Source organism: Triplophysa rosa, linkage group LG10 (genome assembly GCF_024868665.1).
Source record: "Triplophysa rosa linkage group LG10, Trosa_1v2, whole genome shotgun sequence".
Classification (NCBI taxonomy): Eukaryota; Metazoa; Chordata; class Actinopteri; order Cypriniformes; family Nemacheilidae; genus Triplophysa; species Triplophysa rosa.
This window is the reverse complement of record NC_079899.1, coordinates 17,151,911-17,167,008: the sequence shown is the minus strand read 5'-3', so window position 1 is coordinate 17,167,008 and position 15,098 is coordinate 17,151,911. Positions and strand designations below refer to the sequence as shown.

At 37.2% G+C, this 15,098-nt stretch overlaps 1 protein-coding gene across 8 annotated transcripts in view; it reads left to right on the top strand.

Moving 5' to 3' along the window:
* Window positions 1-15,098, top strand: part of LOC130559876 (disks large-associated protein 2-like) — a 127,036-nt gene that overhangs the window by 23,078 nt on the left and 88,860 nt on the right. For 2 of the 8 annotated variants that reach the window (XM_057343185.1, XM_057343180.1), the window contains exon 1: window positions 14,003-14,467. The exons of 3 other annotated variants lie outside the window; for them this stretch is intronic. The gene's annotated coding sequence lies outside the window, so the exon portion shown is untranslated. 3 more of the 8 variants (XM_057343183.1, XM_057343181.1, XM_057343184.1) reach the window with 3 other exon arrangements.

Sequence of the window (15,098 nt, the reverse complement as noted above, 5' to 3'; positions counted from 1 at the left end):
ATTTTTTAATAGGGATCTCAAAAAACGAGGGCTTTCCCCGGCTCAGGACATTATTTGCTTCAGAACTCTGAAAATTGCCGCAAGATCAGATGGAAAATGGAATCTCCTTCTCTGTGAAAAGGTTTTTTAATTATTTGGCATATTTGTAAGTACACAAATTTGTCAGAAAATGACTTCTTCCTGATATTTAGATAATAAACAAAAATGTGAACTGTTTTACAAGTATAAATTTAATATCTTTTACATTTTAACTTCCCGATTCGGATATCCTAAAGGACTGAATGTCTGTTGTTTTGTTCTGTGTTGCTCTCACTGAGAGAATGGTTCACACAGTAGTCTTACCCAATTTCATCCACATTAACCCGCTGTCCTGCAAACAGCCGGAAACAAAGAGGCTGCAATTGACTCGCCCACCTTTAAACACAGCCAGTTATGTTTCTGTAGCCCTGACCTCAGGATGAGTCCACTGACATCAAACTTAATTTTTCACTCCAATATTTTTAAGCTCTTAAAGAGAGAGTTTACCATATAATACAGAGTCTGTCATCATTTATTTACTTTCATGTCCCTGTTTGACTTTCTTATGAGGAACATGGGGAGAAGTTAAAAGAATGTTGCCGGTGCTTTTTGTTAAATACATTGAAAGTAAATGGGGTCTGAGGCTGTCAGTCTCTAATATTCTTTTGTGTTCCACAAAATTAATCATTTCTGGAATAACATCAGTTATCTTTTTAAGAAATGCTTCAGTGAGACTGGTTTAATGTTGTTCGAAATGGTTTGTACTTCTTTCAGTTTTTTTCTGATGGTATCCCCTTGCCTGGTGTGATTCTCCAGCGTATAACATCACTTTACATTTGTGATGTTATTAGATGCATGATTTGTGTATCTGTTGTCATGGCAACTCAGTTAGATTTTTCTGATGCACATCAAAATGTTGCAAACATACTGTACATGCCTCTAATGTTTTTAACACACTGGGGTTAGAGATGTCAGTGATGAAGGTGGGGCTGAAAGGAGTAGCAGTGCGAGGTATGAAAAGAGGATTTGGGTTGCATTTTTTCCCAAGGGAAGTTTCAATTGAAGATTCACTTGGTTTATTATATTTGAGAAGTTTTCATTCAGCTAACCAAACAGACTGTAAAATTGCCCAAATAATTACTGTGAGATTAAGCACTATCACAACATCATTCTTGCATCCCAACCAGGTTGACATAGCAACAATGGCTCAACTAATGACATGAGTGTTGGGCGGGCCTGCACTGCATGTCTTTTGCAATGACAGATTATGATGTGTTTTTTAAAAAAGCTTTCAAAGTAATACCTTTGTCATTTAAGTTCACCCCAAGAATTAAATATCCATATTAAACAACAAAATCGTCATATCATCATCTCTGTTTGAAACAAAATTGCAGGTTATTTTGCATATCTTTTTGCGGGTTGAATTCAAATGACCTCAGATTGACATTTTCTGTGAAATCTTACCCCGACAGCTCAAATATAATAAATTACTATCTTACAAGCTTGCTGTATAAATAACAGGGTTCACATTCTCCTTGAAAGTGCTTGAAAGTATTTGAATTTCTGACATATGAATTCACGGACTGGAAAGTATTTGAAAACAGACATAGGTACTTGAAAGTGCTTAAATTATACAAACTAGATTTTGTTAGTTGCATCGCGCTGTTAAAAATATTGGTTAGTGTTGCCGAAGCCAGAGCAAATCAACATTGCTGATCTGGGGGCAAGCGGGAAGAACTTAAAAAAAGAGGCTTTGAGCGGATGGATCGTGATCATGTGCAGCACTGCATAAATCAGTCAGAGGCGTGGAGTTATTTAACTCGCTCAATGCCAGAGAAGTGCAAATTCAACGATGCTTGAGCTATAATAAAAATATGGTTTATCAAAGTTAAGATGTGGAGTACACCAGCAGGTTATGCATCAAGCAAAATGGTTAAGATCATCGTATACAGTCAAACATATGTTGTATTAAACCACTGCTAAATAAGTTTCTTTTCAGCTACGTTCATTTTAAGAATAATTTAATTAGTTATCATTATTCTTGTCAGTGAATGTGCCTTAAGAGTTTGAAACACTGAAATGCTAGGTAGATAGCATTGGTTTAGCGAAAACAAAAACATGCTCCCAGCAGTGTTATCTGTTGCAGTAATGAACTTTTTCTGTGTGTTTGGGCGGAGGTTTGGATATTTGAGCTTTCTGTGTCTGAAGTCGCTCAGTCATTTTTGATCAAGTTCACCATATCAGCAGTGATGGAACGAAATGTTTGAATGCTGGTGTATTCCTGCACGCGTCAGAGATCTGTATCTTTTAGAAACTACTTTGTACCTAATTTTGAATATAACAGTAATAATAATCATCATACAATAATATAATATATTTTTATTTACAATTTATTTTATATAATGTCTTGAAACTTTCCAGAGCACTATTTACGCAGATTGACATATGACATTGAGCGTACATAGAGCCCTCAGGTCACCGTTGATTACTTGTCACATTGAATGCTAAATAAATAAATTGAAAATAAATATATTCAAATGAAAGGCGAATTCCAAACAGAAGTGAACTCACCTATGTTGTACTACCTTTGAAGGGCAGAACCCTTTGAATTAAGCTCCTTGAGGGCATTCTCATCTGTTTATTATCAAAACTAATAATGCACAATCATCCAGGTACTAGTGTTGTCACGGTACCAAAATTTCAGTAGTCGGTACCAATACCAGTAAAATCCCACAGTTCTCGGTACCAATTTCGGAAGCAAAACACCAGTACATGCTAATTGAAACACAATTTTATTAATAAAGCTCATTGTTAATATAAATGTATAGAAAGCAATGCCATTTTGTATACATGAAGTATACAAGTTAATTGTTGCTGAAACTGTTGTGTGCTCACTGGGGTCTTTCATGCTGATGAACATCCTCCTCAGTCTGCTGCTGTATAAGACAAATAGAATAAACTTCAGTAAGTCAACTGACTGAACAAACATGCATATGCAATATTAATTAAAACAAACCTCAGTTTTTATACTGCATTTACACAAGATTACTTACATTAAGGTAACTGTACATTAAAATAATAAATGCAACGGATATATTTTTATTTAGTTTAATTGTGGCTTTTTAAACCTAATAGAGTTATCCATCCAAGACATACACATTGTTAGTCATTCAGTTAGTATGTTAGTTTTCTAGCACATAGATTTCAGATAGGCCTATATAAAATAGGTACTGTAAACCCCATCCTGTCCTCCCATTTATTTTACCCCATTACAGTTATAAAAGCATTAAATGGTTAATAAGGACACTTGACTGGATTAGCATTGGCGCTAACAAATTAACACGCAAACAGGGACGTTTATTTTAACGTAACCTTTAACTTGACGTATGCTACAACATTCATAATGCAAACTCGAACAGAATTTGAAACTTACCGCTTGAATTGTTAACTTAAATCCGGATGTTTCCTCCTTTCACCACAAAACTCTGTTTGTTTTCTTCGTGATATGACTTTAATCTGAAGTATTTCTGTGCGCATCTCTTGGATCGGAGCCGTGCTTATCCACTTATCACGTCTTATTGCATCTATAAAAAGTTTCCGACTGACAACCTGTCAGACAGAGCATCAGTACCCGGTTGACCCGGGACGGCGGTGGTACCGGGTCTTATGAAAATTAGGTACCGACAACTTTTTTATTTTAGGTACCGACTTGGACCCGAAGTACCGGTACTTCTGACAAGTACAATAATAATAACATATATGAGATTATATTTACAAATGATTAAACCAAATTGAATGTTTGTCTTTTTTAAACTTTTTTCATGCCTAAAAACCAAAAGTAAAAATGTTTTCCCTGCAGTAGGTTTGCATTTGTTAGAAATGGTTTAATAAAATATTTAAAATCAATACATAATACATGATATAATTTGCTCTTGAGGCAAGTAGCCATGTTAAAATCAGTATAATGTACAGCCAGTCGGTTGTCATCGCAAAAGAAACCCCTTCTGTGTGATACTTGTCTCTGCTTCAGTCCTTTATTCTATCATAAGCAGGCGCCTGTACTGTACAGTATCCCATACTTGCATTGGAATGTCTCCACAGTTACTATGAAAAATAAGCCAAATCACTAATTGACCAGTGTGAATTTTCTAAATTCCTCAAAACAACGAACAATTTTCTAAGTCTGACTATCTATTATAAGTAACTCGAGACAAGACATTTTTATACTCCACGTAGACTGTAAATCATAAAAAAACGATGTGAAATGTAAACGTTATTGTGCTTTTTATTCAAAGAAGCTCCCTTTTGTTTATGTCTTGTCCTCTCCAATATGGCAGCATTGTTGAACCCATAACAGCAACAGGCCAAAGCCTTCAATGCGGTGTCTATTTATGTCTGTGACTGCATGTACCCTTTGCTAACAGACTTTTGAAATGGCCCTTTGTGAAGAGAGAAATCATAAAAAAATGGTATCCTTTTCCCAAAGTGCCCGGCGACGGCACAAAAACAGTTTTAAATTTGACCAAAATGTGCTTGAAAAAGTCCTTGAAAGTCCTTAAATTTGGTGTTGATGAAAGTGTGGGAACCCTGAAATAAACATTCAAGAGAAACACTAAAAAAAGTAAATGTAAGCAAGAGAAAGTGTCCATGTGTACATTCTAACAATGTCCAGTACCTTCTTCCCAAAGCAGTGAAAAAGGTCAATATTCTGTGTGAACTTTACAGTGTTTGTTGAAGCAAACAATAGGTCAATCATGTATGAACCCTTTTCAACTGAAGGCCTTCCCAAAATGATACGGTGTACTATTGAAGAGTGTAGAATATTTTAGAAGAACAATTTGAAACTAAGAGTTTGAAATGTAAAAAGATTTCAAAGAAGGTTCTCTATCCTCATTTCTATGTGCTAATGCAATAGGGAAAAGTGTCTTTTTTACTCCACACTTTATGTATTTGTTGATTTTAATAGACCTCACCATGTTAATAGTCTGTAAGCTACATAACTCTACGTTCCAAAGGCTGCCCCATGTATTATGAGGTTTTTGGGCTTGTATTCAGCACTGCTTTTAGAAAAAGTAAACAGGTTTTAATGAAAAGCCCTGCAGTGAAATGCAATAACATGAGATCAGTTGCTCCCACACAGTAAAACACACGTAGATCGATTCAGCCCAGGTACTGTGGCACCGAATAAACAAATAAACTCTTGTTTTAATGTCCCCTGTCAGGATAAACACACTAACTGTAATCAATCAGGTTGTCATGGCGCCAGATGTGAGGGGAAATATCATGAAACGATGGCGTTTGCCGCATCGCAGACTCTCTAATGAAGTCAGAGGAGCTATTCTTTTGATGTTCATTAATCTTCGGCTCTCTTTGCGAGTGTAGAGCCAATGTCTGAAACCATTGACTTAATGGGAATTTCAACAAAAGACAATTCTTGCGTTGGTTTAATAAACGCGTTTTTAGAGGACAAAAATAAAACTCATTTTATTCTTTATAAGTCCGCTGCTGTATCTCGAGTCTGTTTCTGCTCTATTTGCTAATTTCATTTATTAACTTGAATGTAACCTCTGTATGTGCCTGGCTGCCTCGTACTGCTTTCTGTATCACTGCCTGCGTCTGAAATATTGCTGCTGGAGTTTTATGTCCTCAAGGTGGATGTATTTGTGTGTTCAGTGTGTGTTTTTGAATGTCCTAGAAGTGAATTGCTTAAGGAGTTGCCATCTGACAGGTGTATGTTGGTATTCAATATCCGTTTATTTCCCTGTAATCAAATTGTGCTCAAAAGTAATTGCATTCACTAATTTCTTGCTTTGTTAACCATGAGGAAAATTCCTAAAGGATTTCAATTTATCTTTCATTAAAGTGACTTTCGACAGAGAGAGAGAGAGTGTGAGTGATATGTAGCAAATAAATGACAGAATCTGAAAGTGCGTTCAAGGAAGAATTCAGGAGAATTCGTCTGGTTTATTTTCATTACAAGTGCAGGTGTTTATTTAACTGGAATTTTAGAGGTGGAGGAACACTGGTGGCGATCCTAGTGCTTTATGTGGGATATGACCAGTGTTGGGTAAGTTACTCTGAAAAAGTAATTAATTACTAGTTACTAATTACATATACAATAGTGTAATTAGATTACTGCACAAATTACTCTCTCCAAAAAGTATTTAATTACTTATTACTAATTACTTTCTATATCCTACATCAACCTTGATTAGTTAAGTGATTCAAGGATAGACATGAAACGGCTCTTTTTATTCAGTCAAATAAATAATATAAAACTACATAAAGTAGTATTATTAACTGACCAAAGTATTACAAATGTGAGAATTATACATTAAAGCACGGATTCTAAAGTTAGACTTTGAATTTTTATGTCAATTCCACTATTGCACACACATATATTAAACACAGTATTTAGTTTAATTACTTTAGAAGTAACTGTAATTAAATTACAGAAAAACAAGAGTAATCCCTTACTTTACTTTTCAAGGGAAAAGTAATTAAATTACAGTAACTAATTACTTAGTAACTAGTTACAGCCAACACTGGATATGACACAACATCCCTAAAGAAAAACGTAATTTTATATGGTAAAACCTCTACCATGCTTTAATTCCCATCTGTAAATCGTGACATTCTGTGGTCAAATGTTTTTTTTATAATGACCGCTATATATATTTAATCATTTTCAGTATTTCTCAGTTCATGTTTCTCTCATCACTCCACAGTCTTTTCTTACATAATATTTAAAGGTGCTGTGTGTAATGTTTGGAGGATCTATCGAGAGAAATGCAATATAATATGCACTACTATATGTCCTCAGAGGTGTATAAAAGCCTTACATAATAAAGGGTTATGTTTTTATTACCTTAGAATGAGCTATTTCTATCTACATACACCGCGGGTCCCCTTGCATGTAATTCGCCATGTTGTTTCTACAGTAGCCTTAAACGGACAAACTGCTCTACAAAACGTGTTTCGTAAATAAGTTATCTCATTCTCATGAAAAGGAGCGAAAACATGATGACATCTTAGTCAGCCTTTAAGCCTATTATTTAAACTCAAATCAATATTTTCTTTTCATTTATAAATTTGGTAAGTGGCCAAATAGACTACCGACAGGGTGATTGCATAATCTCAGACGTGATCACTCTGTGGGGGGTTTATTTCGCAGCCGTCTGACTGTACAGTACAGCAGATATGCCCAGATGGCTTGTTAATGTAATGGTTTGATAAGCTCATCAAGTGTATATCAAATCATTTTTATCGTTTTTTTGCTTGCATCCCCCCACCCCCAATATATCCCCTGCAAATGCTAAATGTAAACACTATGGTAAACTTGCCCTTGATGTCATGCATCACAGATATACATCACTGCCTGCTTTGAGCTATTTGAGTGATTTTTCTGTGCAGGGTTCGCCGACTGCGATGCGGTGCTGGCGCTTAAGACAGAACGACGCACATTTGTTAAATTAATGGAAAGCGTAATTCAAGCAGAGAACCCACTATGCCAGTTGAAAAATGAAAGTGTTTACAAAGCAAGAAGACAGATCCTGCTTAAATGTACTGTAGGGTTATCAATGGTTATCTAGTAATGGCACGTCAAGCTTAGGTTCATGCAGCTCAGATGTGATTTTCAGCGAAGCCAGATGGTGTCAGTTCAGGATATTAAACAGCTCTACACACTGCCGTGTGTTTATAGATAGCATAAAATGTAAGCATTAAATCTTATACTTTAGGGTAATACTCCTTGAAATTATAACATGCCAAACTGAAGAACTCCTGTAGTTGGAAGCGGCTGTGTTTTGTGTTAGCTTGTTCCTGTGGAGTCATTTTTTCCCCTTTGTCATTTTACCCAAGATCTCAGTTTGCTATTGTTCATCGTATTCTGTTCTCTTTGTTAGAATTGTCTCCATTATGCTTCCTTGCCGGAAGACTTTGGAAAATGCCAGTCTGCAGTGGAGTGGGAATGTACAGTAAATGATCATTACTTGTGTTTCTAGGGTGCACACAGGACCATGAGGATTAGCCAACAGAACAGTAGATTGTACAGCAGTGAGTGTGTGGAGAGTCAACAGTAACGATAGAAGCTTAAGTGGTGAGCAAATACCCAACAGCATCATTACTACTTTTTGTATAAGAGAGGAATGGGCTGTATCAGGCGAAGCAGGGATCTCATTTGGTCCATTACCCATGTTTTAGGCTTCAAAATTTACAGACAGCATAGCAGTTACTATTTAGCTAAATTAATTATTATTGGTAGAAACTGTAGGGTTAATAATATAACATGTCGTTTTGTGTGAACAGTTTCATCTATCAGTATTTGATCTTAATATCAGCAAGAACAGTGAATCCTGCATAAATAAGTGAACACAGATGGTAGCAGCAGTTTTAGGGCACTAAGTTCATGTTTGCGTTTCACGTTTTATAAAATGTTATACATATACTACCGTTAAATTGTTTTGAAACGCTTGCTCATTTTTATTTAGTATATTTATCCATATTTTAGAATGGCAAACTCATTAAAAAGAATGACTTTTTGACTGCAACTGACACAGGACAAACATGTTGGCACGTTTACGCTTCTTTGCCGAACGAGATAACGTATTTACGAAACGCGAAACAGTTTGTCCGTTTAGGGATGCTGTAGAAACAAAATGTCAAATTCCATGTAAGGGGACCCGCTAGACATAAATAGCTCATTATGTAAGGTCTTTATACACCTCTTAAATAAAATACAGTTGAGCTGAGAACAGGATTATTAGTATTATTTTATTTTGTGCTGCTTCATTATTCTAAACTGGAAGGATAACTGTGGCATCCATCTGTTATTTTCACAAACTGAATAACAGCTGAGAATAACTTTTATTCAGTAAAATTAAGACTTTTCTCAGCTTCTCAGTTGTAATCAAGAACTGCTTGTCACAGCTGGACGGCTTTAAATCCCTTGAAATTCCTCTTTCAAGTTTTCCACCGACGCAGACTGATGCTGCTAGTGCTGATATACACAGAACTATTAAATCAGTCCTCTGTCCTATTTTTACATCTGATGACTGAGCCAACGGGGCATTGATGCAGCATGTTTTTACTCCATCAATGGTAGAATCTCTCATCACAAATCATCTAATGACTTCTACTTGCAGTGGGAGAGTGTCGACTGTACCCCAAAGATTAGATGTGTTGGCCTATCAGTATGCTGAACAATCACATGCAGATTATTCAAGTTGCGTTCTCCTGGATGTTTATGTGGTTTAGAGATGTAATTTTAGCGTGTGTATGTTGATACTCATCCATCACTGTCTTTTCCAAAAAACATCTGTGAGCTCCGTGATTTTGTTTAATTGCTGAAGGAGGACTAAAAAAATTGTATCTTCCTAAATCATTCAGTTTTTCTACATTTTTCTATGCTTTGCTATTAAGTTCGACCAGATTCGAACAGGACAATGGCTCAAAGTGGTCGCTGCAGCGGAATTCCAACCTGTTGATTGTTCTCGGAGGCTGTGAAGGGAGTTGGTAGAGCCATTAACTCAGCAGGGAGTTAGGCTGGTGGGGCTGTTATCACTCGCTGACAGCAGTCAACAAGAGTTGAGAGAGCCGACAATATGAGACAACAAGATCTGTGTCACTGAGTGTTTATATCAGGCACACTTAAGAATTGAAATCTGTGCACGTAGGCTTGTGTACTGTATGTGTTTCGAAATATTTTGATTTGAACCAGGGCTGTCAAATGATTAATCGTGATTAATCGCATCCAGAATAAAAGTTTGTTGACATAATGTATATCTGTGTACTTTGCATATTCATTTTGTATTTATGAACACACACAAACATGTATACATATTTAATAAATATTTACATGTATTTATATTTAGTAATAATTTAATTTATAAAATACTTAAGAAAATATAAACATTTATATATTATAAATTATTATATAATTTAATAATAATTTATAATATATAAATGTTTATATTTTCTTAAATATATGCATGCATGCATATGTGTTTATGAATACAAAATGAATATGCACAGTACATAGACATAATGTATATTATGTAATAACAAACTTTTATTCTGGATGCGAATAATCGTGATTAATCACTTGACAGCCCTAAGAACATTATCTTTGTAAGCTGCACATAACCAGCAAAGCTTAAAACCCATGTTTTAGCATTAAGTTGTAATTGCAACAGCAAAGCAGCACAATAGTAGCAGCCTAAAAACAGATATATAAAACTTCTGTTCTGTCGGGATACAATTATTCATATTGCTGGCTAAGAGAATCGATATGATTGTAATGTGAAGAATCGTCTGATTCAGAGACATTTGGTCACACTTCAATTTTTTCATTTTATTATAAAATAAATATCAAACCAAGTACAAGAAAGTATAGAGCAATTTTCTGAGCGTCCACACACCTGTACAAACTTTGAGAACAGAAAGTGTTCAGATACTTTTCATCTTTGTTTAGAGTGTATACTGTATGTATTGTTTAAACTACTTTGATATTTAATAACAATTTTGCATATTTGTCCACCAACATTGAACATTGTATATTTCCTAACTAGGGCTGTGCACGATTAACCGAAATACATATCACGTGGTTTATGCACAACTTGTGAGTGAAGTACAGTACTGTAAAATGCTGCTGCACCCGATAGCCAGAGGGCGCGCTCATGCAGAAACTCCAAATACGCACTGCAGAAGAAGACCATAACACACGTAGTTCTAGGAAATGCCTAAGGACATGTTTTTTATCACTGTTCCTCAAGCCTCCTCAGGTATTTTCATGATAATAAAGTATATTTATAATGATCATGTTTGACGGGTGTTGCTTTTTTAAATCACGTTATAAGTGACTCAAACTAGCACTGCTTTTAGATTGAGCAGCATTTCCTACTGATCCCAGAGCCGTGCTTCACGGACAAGCTACGCATAAAAAAAATTAGCGATGCCTTGCATAATCGAGCCAGCTCAATTTCAGCATGATTTATTGGTAATTGCAATTAATCGTGCACAGCCCTATTTCTAACTCTTGGTTTTCTAACCATTGATCTGTAACTGTCAATTTTCATCCCCCAAAATATTTTAGCACATTTAGATTTTGCTGATGAATTTAGATGCTAAATCGATGTGAAGTGGCGGGCGACAGGTGATCTACAGATCATACAGGTCGTTCTGCTGATCTCAGAAATGCTCGTTATAACACTCGATATAATCCACTGCTGTTCCACCCTGATATCATTTATAGTCAGAAGATGAGTTTGGATGAGTTTAAGTCGAGCCTGCAGAGAGTGCAGCAAGTGTAAATATGTTCTGCTTTACATTTGCATGTTAACAGCACATGCTGCTCTCATGGCCTGAAGACGTGTTTGGATTGTCAGGTTGTCAATCACTTTCACTGTTTGTCACTTTTAATCTCGAATGGAACCCTCGAAAGATATTTGTTTGTGTTTGAATCAGAATACAGACATGTTTTAAACTACCTACTTTCAATGTTCATTTTATGTTAGTTAACAGTTCATCAAACATATGGCTGCTGTCCTTCTAAAACCTTGTATCTCCATATTTCAACATTTTTATTTTTTGCCAAAAATCATTATTATTAGTCACCTTTTGTTTGTCACTGGATTTTGCAAATATCTAACCAGTTAGAAATATTTCAAAAGTGCTTGTAAACTTTGACAACACAGTATTAAATCATTTGAAAAGTACAGTGTTTTTCCATTTCCTGAAAAAAACGATATCTAACACTTGAGTCTCCAAAAACATGGGCTTTGTGGATTGAATGCTTTAAACAAATGCATTGTATTCTTGGAAAGCATAGAAGTAGCTCTGAGAAACGCAGTTTTCTGAACCCCATAGAGAATCTATGGGGTATTGTCAAGAGGAAGATGAGAGACACCAGACCCAACAATGCAGATGACATACAGGTACATCTGAAAAAATTTGAATATCATGAAAAAGGTCAATATTTTTTGTCACTCATTTCAGAAAGTGAAACCCATATATTATATAGATTCATTACACATAGAGGGAAATATTTCAAGCCTTTATTTCTTGAAATTTTGATGATTATGGCTTACAGATAATGAAAACCCGAAATTCAGTGTCTCAGAAAATTAGAATATTACATAAGATCAATAAAAAAAGGATATTTTAAGCAGAAATGTCAGGCTTCTGAAAAGTATGTTCATTTCTATGCACTCAATACTTGGTTGGGCCTCCTTTCGCATGAATTACTGCATCAATGCGGCGTGGCATGGAGGCAATCAGCCTGTGGCACTGCTCAGGTGTAATGGAAGCCCAGGTTGCTTTGATAGCGGCCTTCAGGTCATCTGCATTGTTGGGTCTGGTGTCTCTCATCTTCCTCTTGACAATACACCATAGATTCTCTATGAGGTTCAGGTCAGGCGGGTTTGCTGGCCAATCAAGCACAGTACCACCATGGTCATTGAACCAGTTTTTGGTACCTTTGGCAGTTTGGGCAGGTGCCAAGTCCTGCTGGAAAATGAAATCAGCATCTCCATAAAGCTTTTCAGTAGAAGGAAGCATGAAGTGCTCTAAAATTTCCTAGTAGATGGCTGCGTTGACTGTGGACTTCATAAAAACAGTGGACCAACACCAGCAGATGACATGGCAGCCCAAATCATCACTGAGTGTGGAAACTTCACACTGGACTGCACTGCCTCTCCACTCTTCCTCCAGACTCTGGGACCTTGATTTCCAAATGAAATGCAAAATTGACTTTCATCTGAAAAGTGGACTTTGGACCACTGAGCAACAGTCCATTTCTTTTTCTACACAGCCCAGGTAAGACGCTTCTGACGTTGTCTCTGCTTCAGGAGTGGCTTGACACGAGGAATGTGACATTTGTAGCCCATGTCTAGGATTTGTCTGTGCGTAGTGGCTCTTGATGCGCTGACGCCAGCCTCAGTCCACTCCTTGTGAAGCTCCCCCAAATTCTTGAATGGATTTTGCCTGACAATCCTCTCAAGGCTGCGGTTATCCCTTTTGCTGGTGCACCTTTTCCTACCACACTTTTTCCTTCACCTCAGCTTTCTATGAATATGCTTGGATAGAGCACTCTGTGAACAACCAGCTTCTTTAGCAATGAACTTTTGTGGCTTACCCTCCTTGTGGATGGTGTCAGTGACTGTCTTCTGGACATCTGTCAAGTCAGCAGTCTTCCCCATGATTATGTAGCCTACTGACCCAGACTGAGAGACCGTTTAAAGGCTCAGGAAACCTTTGCAGGTGTTTTGAGGTAATTAGTTGATTAGGGTGTGACACCATGACTTTCCAATATTGAACTTTTTCACAATATTCTAATTTTCTGAGACACTGAATTTCGGGTTTTCATTATGTGTAAGCCATAATCATCAAAATTTCAAGAAATAAAGGCTTGACATATTTCACTCTATGTGTAATGAATCTATATAATTTATGGGTTTCACTTTCTGAAATGAGTGACAAAATATATTGACCTTTTTCATGATATTCAAATGTTTTGAGATGCACCTGGAAATGCATTTAAAAAATCAATGTAAGGATCTGAGGTATTGATGTAATATAGTGAGAAGTACATTTGGGATTTATTGCTTAATCATTGTATTGGCAAAACCTACTTTTAAAAATCATATTCATGCATCCGGTCACGCATTACTACCCCCGCTCGGACATCAGTTCCGGTCTGAATTTTGCTTCTCGGTTCACTTATGCCTTTTTCTTCTTCATCTTTAGTGGCTCAGCTACTGTTAACTTTCTGCGTCCGTCAGAACGCCTCCTTCCCAAATGTTATCATCACACCCAAGTTTAGGAACTTGCCCATGTTTGGACAGGATGCAAGCGATGACACTTGTGGTTTCCTCTCGGAGTGGATTGGTAGATTTGAGACGGGTAGAAAGAGTGAGACAGGTTGCACCTCAAGAGTGGGTCAAAAATGATAGTGCTGTCTATTACAAACACAGAGAAAAAACGAGAGATTAGAAAAGGACAAAAAAGATCAAATGAAAGAGCCATCCTTGCTGTGATTCCTAGATTCCATCTCCAGGTTTTCATTGTGGCTGTGTTTCAGTAGATCAGTCAGAGCGCGTGTGTGTGTGGTGTGGAGCTCGTGTATGTGTGTGTGTGTGTGCGTGAGTGTGTCTCCTGCGCTGTGCTGCAGTAGAGGGTCCTTCGCTGAGCCAACTGCTACTGCTCTGTGGAGGGCATTGCATCCTCCCTGCCGTTTTCATTTTACTTTGCTCACGTTTTTTTGAGTCATGCTTGGAGGGTCTGAATGAAAGAGGAGAGGTCGAAGGGAAAGGAAGAGATTATGTGCGTGTGACAGAAGCGGCGTACTGCAGCGAGTCAAACAGAATGATTGAGAACTCTCCACACCCATGATCGAACGTTTATCTGTCATCGATTCGAACAGAACCGAACGGACTTGGTCCTCACCTGACAGGTAGGCAGACGTGGGTGCTTCATCTCTCTACTCTCACATTCATAACCATGGAGCTCCGGAGCGCTCCGCACACTCTCCGAGAAGAACGTCATACTGAACAGGTTCAAGACTTTGCGTAGGTTTGTTGTTTGTGTTTGTACTGGACAGTTGTCCTTCAGAAATCAGATTTGTGGTGTTTGGTGTTTTATTGATTTCGACAAGAGGGGCTTGTGTTTGTATCCACAGATTCTCGCAATATCCAAACCCACGGATTAGCTACCTTGTTGGATCGGGAATGCTGTCTCTTTCACTGTAGCGTACCTGCACTTCCTCTGCTTCTGAATGGGAAATGTGACCAGTTAAAGTCTCTTGTAGGAGTGGGCTTGGTGACTTTATGTAAGCATTTTTTTGAATGCGTTCAAAAACAGCGGCATCCTCCACAGTCACGTAACAGACTGGCGCGCAGTGGGTGAGAAGAGTTTATTCACACAGTGGCTCTTAGACTGTGTGTGGGTAAATGGACACTGTGAACTACAGCTTTGGAGTTTAAGTGCATGTGCCAAGGAAATATTTTATAAAAAAGTCAATTTGTTTTATCTTGTATCTTGTTTGATCTATCAAGTTGATCTAGACTAACAACCAGAGTTGAGTC